At 38.6% G+C, this 12522-nt stretch overlaps 1 protein-coding gene across 3 annotated transcripts in view; it reads left to right on the plus strand.

The window, feature by feature from the left end:
• Positions 1 to 209: 209 nt before the first annotated feature.
• The window catches only part of frem1.L (FRAS1 related extracellular matrix 1 L homeolog), a 76432-nt gene continuing 64119 nt past the window's right edge, over positions 210 to 12522 (plus strand). Inside the window, exon 1 of one of the 3 annotated variants that reach the window (XM_041563847.1) lies at positions 210 to 609. The gene's annotated coding sequence lies outside the window, so the exon portion shown is untranslated. The remainder of the gene's footprint in view (positions 610 to 12522) is intronic. The other 2 variants (XM_041563846.1, XM_018257768.2) reach the window with 2 other exon arrangements.

Consider the following 12522-nt stretch of genomic DNA (forward strand, 5'->3'; position numbering starts at 1 on the left):
AAAATATACAGATTACAAAGTATCAGCCTTCAGAAAGCAAAGTGAAGTCGAGTTTTCAAAGTGCAATAAACCTTTAATGAACCTCTGAGCTACATCTGCTTCTTCCAACTCTGTCCTTATCAGATGGCTTGGCTGGGGTTAAGCTGTGTTAACCCTCTAAAATATGATCATGTGACAGTGACCTAGAGCAGCCTGGGAAGCTCTTGCACATCTTAACCCAAACAAATGGATGTGGGAGTGGGATTTCCAGCTGTGTCATTTGAGGAGGGAAAGTTTAGTTAGCAGCAGGCAGAGTGCATAGCAGGAGCTGATAAGGCACAGATCTCTCATTAACAAGTGCTCTGTGAGGTCCCAGCAGGAAGGGAATCCTGGCGTCTTGCCACAGTGCCTGCACTTACTATAAACACTTCCCAACTGTTTCACAAAGCTCTCAGCCCGGACTTGTGTCTCTTCTGGACTTTTTCAACTTCAGCACAAGTTCAGCAAAACAAGAATCCAAATGTGGGGGGCACTGGTGAAGGAAAGCGCGGAACCTCTGCATTAATCATTGGAGAGCAGTTTGTTACCAGTAAGAGCTCAATGTGGGACTGGAGAAAGTGACTATGAACTGTAAGTATCAGAAGGAACATGAATGTTCACTTACAACAAATGTATTTATACCTTTGCCATTTGAAATGGAAACATTTTGTATCTGGGAATGAAGTAGGCTTAGCTCTTTATACAGGGGTTCTGAATATGGAGATCATGGTATTGAGTGGGGAGTTTTAGTGTTCTCGGAATATACCAATACTCATATTAGTGACTTTGTGCATATTCTTGTTACTGAGCACTGAACAAAACAAAATGTATGTTACTGCAGTGTTAACATATAATAATCTGTCTGCAGAAATACTAACAAAGACATTTTGTACTAGCCTGGATTAGATTGTTTGTTTTATGTAGTGTTAATTATAAAGCTCCCTTACGCTCAAAGTTATTTTTTTGGATTTTCAGCTTTCATTTCAATTACTCAAAACATAAGCAGTTAAAACAATTGGGTATAACACAAATGGTAAGCCCCCCCCATAACCATGCGGCTAGTCCCCTAGGGGTGCAAAGTGCTGGGGGCAATGATTCTGTAAAAACATAGCAGGGTGATATTTATGGCTGTGTTTTCATAAACTGATAACAGGGACCCTGACCAAATAAATATAAGAATACAGAGTGGGGCTTGATCTTTAAAAGTCTAAAAACCTCTGTGAAAGGGGAAAATCCTGTACAGAATTGTTACTGTTATCTGTTTGAGTCAATATCTAATGTTCCCAGAGCATAAGTATATACTATTTTCTACATAAAAATTATAACTTTAAACAAGTATTTACCTTTCAAAAATGCTACAATGCCTCATAGTTAAAGGGGAATTAAAGCACAATACTTTATAAGCCAGATATGAAGATCAGTTAATTTTACTGCTGTCACCTGGATTTATAGATATAGTGGATTGGTGGATATTCCAAACACATAAGCAGGTTATCATGGGGATCAGGGTTTGTTTCAGTATTTAGGGCTGCTCCTGCATGGGGAAATATTTGAGGGCTTGAGATACCATTTATAATTTGTTTATTATAATTTGTTTATACTAATATTTCATACAGATACATGTTCATATGAAATGTGCAACAGGTCCTAATTAACGGAGACATACAGTATATGCTATCATTTTTCACTGAGGCACATATTCTGTATAGTTAATAGTGCAATTCAAAAAGTTTTTATTAAATGATACTAATAAAACAGTATCTTACCTTTTTCTGGGTAAAAACCATGGCAAATAGCATCTTGCCGCAATTAACTTGCAGTCGTAAATGCCTCTTAAAGAGTTTATAGCATTATACGAATACTGTATGTTTAGAACAGAACAGATCATCAGGAGCCTTCTTTGATTTAACAGTTTGCAGTGAAGATGGGTATATAAGGTCAGGACTCTGTGTACCCCCAAATTGGTAGACTGACTAGTTTGGGTACATGCCTGTGATTGCCAGCCATCTCAACAACTGGACAGCCCATTGTCTTATTATTGGATATATGCTTTGACAACAAGAATTGGTTATGCTGAGTTTGATTTGGGCCTGTAACACATGGGCAAACATATCTTAGTCTGGAATAAAATGGGTGTCACTGACCGCTTGTGTGCACCAAGGACAACAGTGAGTTATCAAAGAAAAATAGCAAAATAAAATAGCGTTTCTATGGATAGTGAATTTTTTTTGGTCCTTTAGACGGAAAGTTCAGGAAATATGTAACTTCTCGACATGTTGGTTAAAAAACATAACAATTGTGTTTGGACTATGGGCTATATCATTTAATGGATGATTGCAGTATCCAGACAGCACTTCTAAAATCGCTTCTCCTCATTTGGAACAAGTTCTAGACTGTCTCTGGAAGCGACATCAGCACAAGCACTATTTAATGGGAAGATACAATGGGGCAGATTTACTAAAGCTAACGACATTTCCCCAGCGTTGCCACCCGCAGGGACATCTCCAATTCACTAAAAGGTGCAGGTGCCAATTCGCTAGTGAACAGGAACCGTCACTAGCGTTCATTCGCACTCGGAAGGCGCTAATCCGCTCTGGCGAATGGACATTACTCCACAAATTCACAAAAATGCGGATTTTACTGAACGTTACCTCTTTCGCCAGACTTGCCTTCGCCAGCTCAGACTAGGAGAAGCGCAATGGAGTGCATAGATCTTCCTCAATCTTTTTTCACTTACATCATATTCTGAGTGGAAAATGCATAAAAGTTCAAAAAATGCTGGCGACTTTTCCTTTTATCAGAGTGATAGACTGCAAAAGTCCTTAATTTTTATTTTTTTTGTAACCGGGTTTCTCCAACATATGGAACATTAATTATACAGTGGGCTCATTTGTAGGGCATTATAACAACTCTATTGTCTTTATTAAGGTTCCCTGGACTTGTGTAATGAACAGTGTAAATGTAAAGTATTTGCTCATACAACTTTAAATTTACCGCCATATGCAAATTAACCTGAGCGCAAGATCTCTAGCAACTGTTCGCTAGGCAGAAATGAACGCTAGCGTATCGACACCCTGGACGAAACTCCGCATTTTAGTGAATGAATGAATTTTTGCCTGAAGAAGTGTAGCAATGGGTGCGAAGCAGTCGCTGCCAACTTTTCACTGGTTAGTAAATCTGCCCAAATATGTTGAGTGAAAAACCCACAGAATTGTTAAATTACTGTGAATAATGGCAAGTGTTGACTGAAGCATTAAGCATTCTGGGGCATGGCAACACAATCGCTGGAAGGATGAACAGTGCTTTACAATCTGCCAGTCTGATGGGCAAGTGTAGATAAGAAGGATATTATGAGAACCAGTCTGAATGTGTCGTGCCAACTGTAAAGTTCAGTGGAGAAAGAATAATGGTCTGGGGCTTTTTGTTATGGATTCTGCTAGGGCCTCTAGCTCCAGTGAAAATAAACATTGACACTGCAGCATGAAATTCTTCACAATTCCGTGCTTCCTACTTGGGGTGACAGTTTGAGGAAGACTGTTTTATCTTTCAGCACAGTAATACGCCCCTGCATAAAGTAAGTAAGCCTATGCTTAAGGGAGTTGCTCGTGAAACGCGTCAGGTGATGTTGGTTTGTGACCTGTTGCAATAAACCACCTTTCTTTTTAACCGGAATGCCGCCTTTCTTTTTTCCTGAGCATACAGTGAGATAAACACAGTTTGGATTGAGAAGATGAAAATTAAAGAATTTGACTCACCTGCATAGAGTGTAGACTTCAATTAAACATATTTGGAATGAATAGGAACACTGACTGTATCCAACTTTACTAATGCCCTTGTGGCTGAATGGGAGCAAATGGCACCAACAATGTTCCAGCACATTGAGGCCTTCTCAGAAGAGTAGAGGTTGTTATAGCAGCAAAATGAGGACCAACATTGTGTTAATTCCCTTGGCTTCTAAATGGAATGTTGGACAGGAAAATCATCATCATCATCATCATCATCATTTATTTATATAGCGCTGTCAAGATACGCAGTGCTTAAAATCTTCCTATATCAGGAGGCAACCAAAATGGAGGCTCAAATGCATGCATTTAAATAAGCAGAGCGCTCTGTTTTCAAGTTATGGCTTGAGATTGTATTTGTTACACCTTCATTATTTTACATTTTAGAGTTGTGGTTATTGTAAGAAAGAAAATTCTACCTGCAAATTATTTACATTTTCAGGTAAGTGCAACACTTTGACCCTAATTTTTATGGGCAAACAAAAAAGTCACTTAAAAGCAGACAGTGGAAGGCTGTAAAACATGAAATCATTTGTTTTGTCTGTTGTAGCTGTTATTGTCCTGCCTTTAGCATCAGCTCAAAAGACCTGGAATTCTCGTGTAGAGGGCTGGAAATTATAGCTGTGTGATCTGTTTGATTTTTAGATAAATGCAGCCGCCAGCTGTCCAAAGCAATTATGACTGTTTAGTGAGCACAATGGGGATGTTCAGGCTTCATTTCATTTAGCAGATGCGTCATTTTTATGTTTTATGGTTACTTATCATATTATAGAAACTCATTCTTTGTTTGGTGGATATTAACATGGTTTGGTTTTGCTGATACAAATAAAATTCTGATTATAAGAATAACTGGAACATACCATAGTAACTTGAAAAAAGACTTCATGTAGTCTAAAATAATACCTACCTAGAATCTAACTGATCCAGGGTAAGGAGCTAAAATTCCAACAAAAATACTATCAAATATATTGTATATTATATTAGATTACATTGCTGTAATGGAAAAGAAGAAGGTAAGCAATCCCAGAAGAAGCTGTAAGCTGAAATTCCCCCCACTTTAAAGGATTATAAAAAGAGTATTGATAAAAGAATGAACTCTCACTTTTATCCACTGATAAATATGCAACTAAAAATCCCATCTAAATCAATAGTGTGGCAAGCTCTAGGTTCACACTTTGAGTCAGCCCTGGCACTGACAAGCTTGCATGTTCTGAAGGAAGGGGGAGATTCCAAGTATGCCCTTATTCTGCCTGCAACTTTTTCTACACCTCACTTTGTCTGCAGCACTGGCTGCATTAATTGGCACACTGAGGGCAGGTGGAAAAAACATGGTGCACTTGGGCATATTTTTGCATAATACAACTTCCCTGGTACCAAGTACCACCCGCAGCCTACCCTTCATGAATACAGGGCTGTAGAAAGCAGGTAGGGCTGTATTCATAGGAGAGTATCAGGGTAGGGAAGGGTAAAAAATGCAAAAACATGATACTTTCACTTTTTTTTTTTTTTTTACAGTTTTTTACAGTGCTCTTCTCTTCATAAACGAGCCCCCCCCAACTATTGTAGTACTTACACATCTTTTGGAATGCTTGTCTGGTCTGTAAGACTATAGTTTCTTGACTATGAACAAGTGTACGTGACTAAGTCCTGTGCGGAAATGTGTTTTTTAGGCGTGTTTTGGAGTTTAAAGCCGTTTTTTCTCATTTTAACATTATAATAATGTCACCCATCATTACATATTTACACATCATAATTTGCATCCTTTGTATTTAAAATGGCTACGTCTAGTGCAATATATTATGTGTCCTTGACTTACCCCAGCCATAGAAATTGATGTTTTTTATTAGAAATGCATAAATCAAAATGTCCTAATGAATGTGTTGTTTAAAGCCGTCCTTTCAATGAGAGAGGCTCTAGCTAAAGCCAAAACAATGCTGCAGAACTGTGGCACAGAAAATCACTCACATATGTGCACTACTTTGTATCATGAAAAGCAATTTTAAACAATAAATGGAGACATGTACAATGTACAATGTTGATAATTCTTCCTGTATAACTGCTTTTAATAAAAAGCTGTGTACAGCTGTCTTGTTGTGGTCACGCATAAAAAAAGATCTGCATACACACATGGGAAACTTATGGGAAGTGGGCTTGGCATTTCGCATTTGGTAACCAGAGTCTTGAATTGATTCAAACGGTATGGTCATTTTTAAAATATTCAGGGACACTATAATAATGACCTTTTTGTTTTGTTTATAAAACTGTATACTGTATATAATAAATTATATTGGAGTCTGCCCCAGGGAACCTTATATTCTAATTTCCCTACCATTTGCACTTACAGACAAGTGCAAACACCACATTTGAGTTCCATTGTTGATTTTCAGATTTTTCTTCTTACATTTCCATCACATGGGGTTTCCTCTAAAATAAGCCATAGTGTACGATTCCTACTAAAGTGAAATGCCAGATAGGTTTGAATATTATAACACAGCTTGCACAGAGAAATAAAGAGAACAGACACTGGGGAACAGTAAAATGCTTCTTTGTCTTTGGTTGATTAAATATTCCAGAAACAAATATTTTCAGGAGCCCATGTTCAAAAACAAGGATTGTTCATGGACATAGATTTTTCAGGATTTTTCAGGAGCTGTCATGTTATGCCCCTCACTTTGTTATAGACAGCTAGAAGTTAAGCTTTATTGTATTTGTATATGTCCTTTCTTTGCAGCTTTGAGAGCAGAGTGAATATTGTGTAGGTGGCAGAGAATACAGGATTATGTATAAACAGCGTGCAGCATAACTATCAACAAAAATTAAGAACAGTTTAGGCCTTGCTCTTATCCACCCAGGTCATACTTTTAAGTCTGATCTCTCAGCTAACCATGAACACTTTTAATAAGCTCTAGCCAGTATGGGTTTATTTTTCAAGATGGCTCTATACAGGGACATTTGGGAGCTATGTTGCATTTTGCTACCTACAGTATGATGACCTAGTGCAATTTAGAACAGATCTAGAAAATTGTCACTTTTGGATGCCAGACTGTAGGGTAGAATTGAACTTTATTCCTGACTGTTCTCTCTCCTCTATTTGCTCTTCTTACTCACTTCCCTTTCTGTGTCCACAACTTTTCTCACTACTCTGTCCAGTTGCTAAACAGATAACTGTTACATTAATAAATATTCTAAATATTAAATAGATATTACATAATATTATTATTATTTATCAATATTATTTATTAATAACTAAATATAACATAGATAAATATTACAATAAACTAGGGATGCACCAAATCCAGTATTCGGTTGTGGATTAGGGCAGCATTCAGTCTTTTTCAGCAGGATTTGGATTCGGCGGAATCCTTCTGCCCGACCAAACCAACTCTGAATTTTCATATGCATATTAGGGGGGGGGAAAGAAATTGCGTGACTTCTTGTCACAAAACAAGGAAATAAAAAATGTTTTCCCCTTCCTAAATTAGGATTTGGTTCGGTATTCTCCCGAATCTTTTGCGAAGGATTTGTGGGTTCGGCCCAATCCAAAATAGTGGAATCGGTGCATCCCTACAATAAATATTTAACATTTTATTTTGGGGAGAAGCGGAATAGAGCAAGTTAAGAAATAAATACTCTAAACAGTAAATACTGCCAACAGTGTAAGCAGCATTAAAGCAGTATTAAAGCAGAATAAAGTAAACTTTGATGGTTGGTGTAATTGTGTTTGTTGCTTGATTGAGTTCAAAACTGGAGTGACAGGCCCATGAGGTAGCAGCCCTGCTGCATGATGGGCCCTGGACGCCCTATTCCTACATCGTTTGATGTGCCCACTGATAGCAGGAATGAAAGATATATAAGGTTATTATCAATAGTTTCCTTCAACTGTGTTTGTTAAAACTGGCTTTCTTCTTGCATATTGTTCTTAGTGGTTCCCCGAGTCGGTAAGAAAGATTGTCCGTCACCAGCTGTACTTCACCTTTAAAGGTCCAGTCCCCCCTCAGGCAGAAGTAAAACAAGGGTGCAATTGAAAAGGCTTCATTTAAATGATTTATGGCTCCTTCCAGCTATGTCCCTAGTAAGTATCAGTAAAGACAATTTAATCCTGAAAATAAACTTTCCTTGGGTAGAGCCTTTTAAACAAGCCACACACAGAATGTTTTGTTTGATTTATTTAGTTGCTTTGCATCAAATTGCCTCCCCATTGCTCCATGCCTACAGTCCTTTCACCATTACTCTAAATGATCCAAATCTAGTTCAAATCTAAAAGCAGATCCTGGTTACTGATGACCTCCATCAGCACTTTTCTTCATAATGTATATAATGTATGGTAAGTCTAATTATTTTAATACACAAAGGCAATCGCGTGCTAAAGTTTATTTTTAAATACAAGTACGTTATGGTGTCATACCATAAAGCATGTAATTAAAATGAAAAAATAGTACATCATATTTATTCTCAGGACAGGGTTTCCCTTAGATACAAACCCATCTTTCCACTCACCACATTAGCATTTACGATAAAGAATAAAGAAAGTAATAATATCTTGTGGGGAATAACGCATTAAGATCAGAACCTTTGGAATTTTTTAAGGCTTTTACAGATTTCATTGTGGAAACTATGCATTTCTGCAGAATGTATGCCAATACCATGCATGTTAGTGCGCACACAAGATGGAGTGGATGGGAGCAGATCAGCCTTTTCTCTGCTGGCTTAGATAACCACTGGCCGTAGGGTACTATAAGCAATAAATATGGCCTTTTAGTATCATAAGTTAAATATGAATAGAACTGTATTAATGCACCTCAACCTTCTGAATAGACCATGCTGGATTCTTTGAATCATTACTGATAACATTGGATTTATGTAGTAATAAAGACAACGTTTGTGTTGGGTAATTTTTACTTTTTAATCCACACCAAATTGTTGCAATGTTATTATAAAACAGCTATGAGTGCGCCTGCAACCATTTGACATCAAAGTGCAAGCACTACTGCTTCAGTTTTGATGCATTACCTAATTGCAGGTAGTCCTTAGCACCTGCAGTCGTAAATGACCCCTTTGGGGTGCAGGGCAGATTGCAAAGTGCACCTGTTTCTCCCCTCACACATACACCCCTGGATTTGTTCAGCAGCCTTGTATTCATAAGGGGAGGAAGGGGGAGGCATTTTAGTGTCATTGCATGTACAGTAATTGAAAAATTAAGGGGAGCAGGTGAAAGACCAGGGCAGCCTTGCAACCATAGTTGCAGCCAGTCTAGAACTAAGTGCAGAGCACAGTCAGATTCTGGATGAAGCACTAAAGGGCATACATTTTCTCTTGCACTTGTATCTGGGATATCTGCAAACCCCTACTAAGTTTGCCTAGATGTAGTAGCCCATAACGAAGCAACCAATTAGCAGGTAGCATTTACTGGCCATCGTTTATTGCACCTGGGCAATTTTAGCGCCTTTTAATACACTAAGGGGGTTTTTAATATTTGAGTACACCAGGATGATTGCATATACAATTTAATTGACTAATGCAATCCTTTAAAAAAAACATATGGACCTTCTTTCGAGACATTTAACAGATTTTTGTCTGGTCCAAGAGCAAAAGGAAGCAAGTCCAAAAATGACAGAATTTGAAGTACGCATTATAGAATGCAAGTTTGACATCCTTGCAGTAAACACATAGGTTTGTTACCTTTCACATTGGTTTGATCTTCGAATGAAGAGCTCCAACCTGCTGTGCAGTGTTGCAATATACTATTTTGCTTCATGAAAGCTTTGTAATACAGTTAAGAAGATGGAAGAGGCAACGCTGCACATACAGTAAAACAAAGAAATAGAAATTAAGATGTATGTTGAAGATAATTAGGCAACTTCTAGAACATACCACCCAGTTTCTAGCATCTGGAAGTCATTACACCAGGATGTTGGGGTTATCTGGACAAATATACTGCCAGACATAAGATCGTAATCTTTCATCAAATTCCTGATACTTTGGGGGTGAATGCATGTCTACAGGATTAAGTCTTTCTTTTCCCATGCTGTGTTGTTTAGTCATGGGAAAAGATTGAATCTCTTTCATGCATGCTTGATCAAGTCGTAATGTTATTTAAAAATATTACTGCCCTGAAGAAGCTTGAAGGAAACTGAAACCACTACTCCTAGAATGTATTCTGCCAGAATTTTCAGAAATGGTTGACTCTAGTGATATTACAGGACCTATTAGCAACTGCCAATGGACTTTTCAGACCCAGTTTGCCATGTTTGTTGCATTTTTTTCCATTTTCCAAGTTCTTGTGTCATTCTGTGCCTGTGCTAACTGGTGCCCAGCTAATAAGGTTGAGACGTTTTTGGCCAATTGTGCAATTTGTGGCAGTTGTTCTATTACTGGCCATCTTGCCATTTCTGGCATTAGTATGCAGTTTGCAGGTGCAAGTCACTTGCATCCATGGAGGGAAGCCACTAGGGCAGTGGTCCCTGACCAGAAGCTCGCGAGCAACATGTTGCTCACCAACCCCTTGGATGTTGCTCTCAGTGGCCTCAAAGCAGGAGCTTATTTTTGAATTCCAGGGGTGGAGGCAAGTTTTGGTTGCATAAAAACAAGGTGTACTGCCAAACAGAGCCTCCTGAGGGCTACCAGTCCATATAGGGGCTACCAAAGAGCCAATAACAGCCCTTATTTGACATCCCCATTGACTTTTTCATGCTTGTGTTGCTCCCCATCTCTTTTTTACATTTAAATATGGCTCACAAGTAAAAAAAGGTTGGGGACCCCTGCACTAGGGTAACCCTGGAATTAGGTCAGGTCTTGGCTGGCAGAACTTTCAGAGTTTGTTAGTGTCCATGCACACAACTGCATGTAATTCAACACAGTGTGTTTAAGGGGTACAGTGCTGGGAGCAAGTATGGGCATGAGTAGCTTTATAAATAATAAAATAATAAAACACTCAGTTTTTTTAACCATACAAAAATGTTGCAGTTGTGCTTGTGGTTGCAAATGAACCCATGCATGTTATATTGCAGTTCTTTACTCAATGTCTTAGCGTTAAGTATGAAATCTGAAACCAGAGAAGCACTAGTGGAAGTATACAGCTATTGATACTAAAACTGGCCATTCAGTAACAGGTGAAGGGATAGAGTTTGGATTCATTTATAATCTTTTAATTGTTAGGACCCAAAACTAAATTTCTTGTTATCAGCATTGAAGAGTTTGCTTACGGAAAATACTTATGGGTTTATAGAGGAGGATACAGATGATTCTTATCAATATATATCTTTCAAAACACATGTGGGCTGACTATAATTGAAGAAAATTATTTTCAGCTTGCATCATAAATGGGTTGTGACAGACTATTGCATGAAACATGTAAAGATTAGTAGCTGCTCTTCGCCACTGATTATTACTGAGTTTAATTGTTTTGTTTTTGGCAACCATCATGGACTAACGCTGTTTTTTACAGTATGAAAGAATATCAGTCAGGCAGCTGGAAGCAGCACACAGATCTCAAAGTGAGATATAAGTGTTGCCGACTGATTAATGTATTCCTCATTATAGTGCATTCCCCTGAGGTTTGGCCACTACTGGGGTCCTTAGTCTAATGGAGGGAGTCGTTCTTCTCTTCCTGGGTCCCAGCATGACCCCTAGCTATCCTGAGTTTGGCCGCTAGGTGGCACTGTGTAATAATATAATTAATGTGTAATATCTGTGTAATAATATATATTATAATAATATATATTTATTGATTATTGATTGAAGTGGATTGGTGTCACATGTGGAGCCATCATTAGACTAGGAAGGGGCCGCTAGATCCTGTCACCAAAGCCAAATAAGGGCTACCTATATAAGCAGCTCTTGGCTCCACCAAAGAGTATTGGAAGGGATTAGATCCCAAGGGCATTGTTGTCTAGTCAGGGAACCAGAGACAGGTTATAGGGAGTAGAAAAACTCCCACCTAGGTTCCACAACCCTACACCCCTCCATCAAGCTACATTGGAGGGATTATTCTGCCACTGGTCTTCATTGTGAGTTTGTGCTGACGGCTCAATGACTATTCTCTGTATTGTTGCTCTATTCTCCCTTGTGGATCTGTTCTAAATAAATCAGTTTGGTTTTTAATCAAAGAAGAACTACTGTTGTCAAATACCATTGATTACAGTGTGTTACACCATGCCTCCACACTGTTGCGAGGGCTCACACCCTGAGAATTATAGGTCTCATGTAGAGCAAATATTGGGGTAAAGCTCACAGTTAAGCTGGCCATAGATGTTGAGATTTTTAAAAGATCCGATCATCATCGTGAGACCACCATTACCTTGGAACGATCGTACGAATTGTCCATCAACTAAAAAGACCAATTTGCCAGGAAAACAAAGGGGAGCTGCCTGCTTGGCCCTGCAAACATAGATAGATTGCACTGGGACTGACAAAGATTTTTTAACCTGGCCAATCAATTTCCTGACAGATGTCGGCCAAAAAATCGTAAGATGTACGATTGTTCGAATCCCACTAACCACACGATAATTTCGAAGGATTGGTCGGACTTCGATAAAATTGGTCGTTCGGCAAGAGAAATCTTTGTGTCTATGGGGACCTTAAGAGATGCTTCAACAAGTGCCATATTTCTGGTGGGCCAGGCAGAAGGTGCTGACTGTGTTCATGTGTATCTTCTCTAAAAGTGGCTAAAATTTCCAATGAAATGTGATCCTCGCAGAGGTTTGGCTAATGACATCTGTATTTG

The sequence above is a fragment of the Xenopus laevis genome, chromosome 1L (genome assembly GCF_017654675.1).
Source record: "Xenopus laevis strain J_2021 chromosome 1L, Xenopus_laevis_v10.1, whole genome shotgun sequence".
Lineage (NCBI taxonomy): Eukaryota > Metazoa > Chordata > Amphibia > Anura > Pipidae > Xenopus > Xenopus laevis.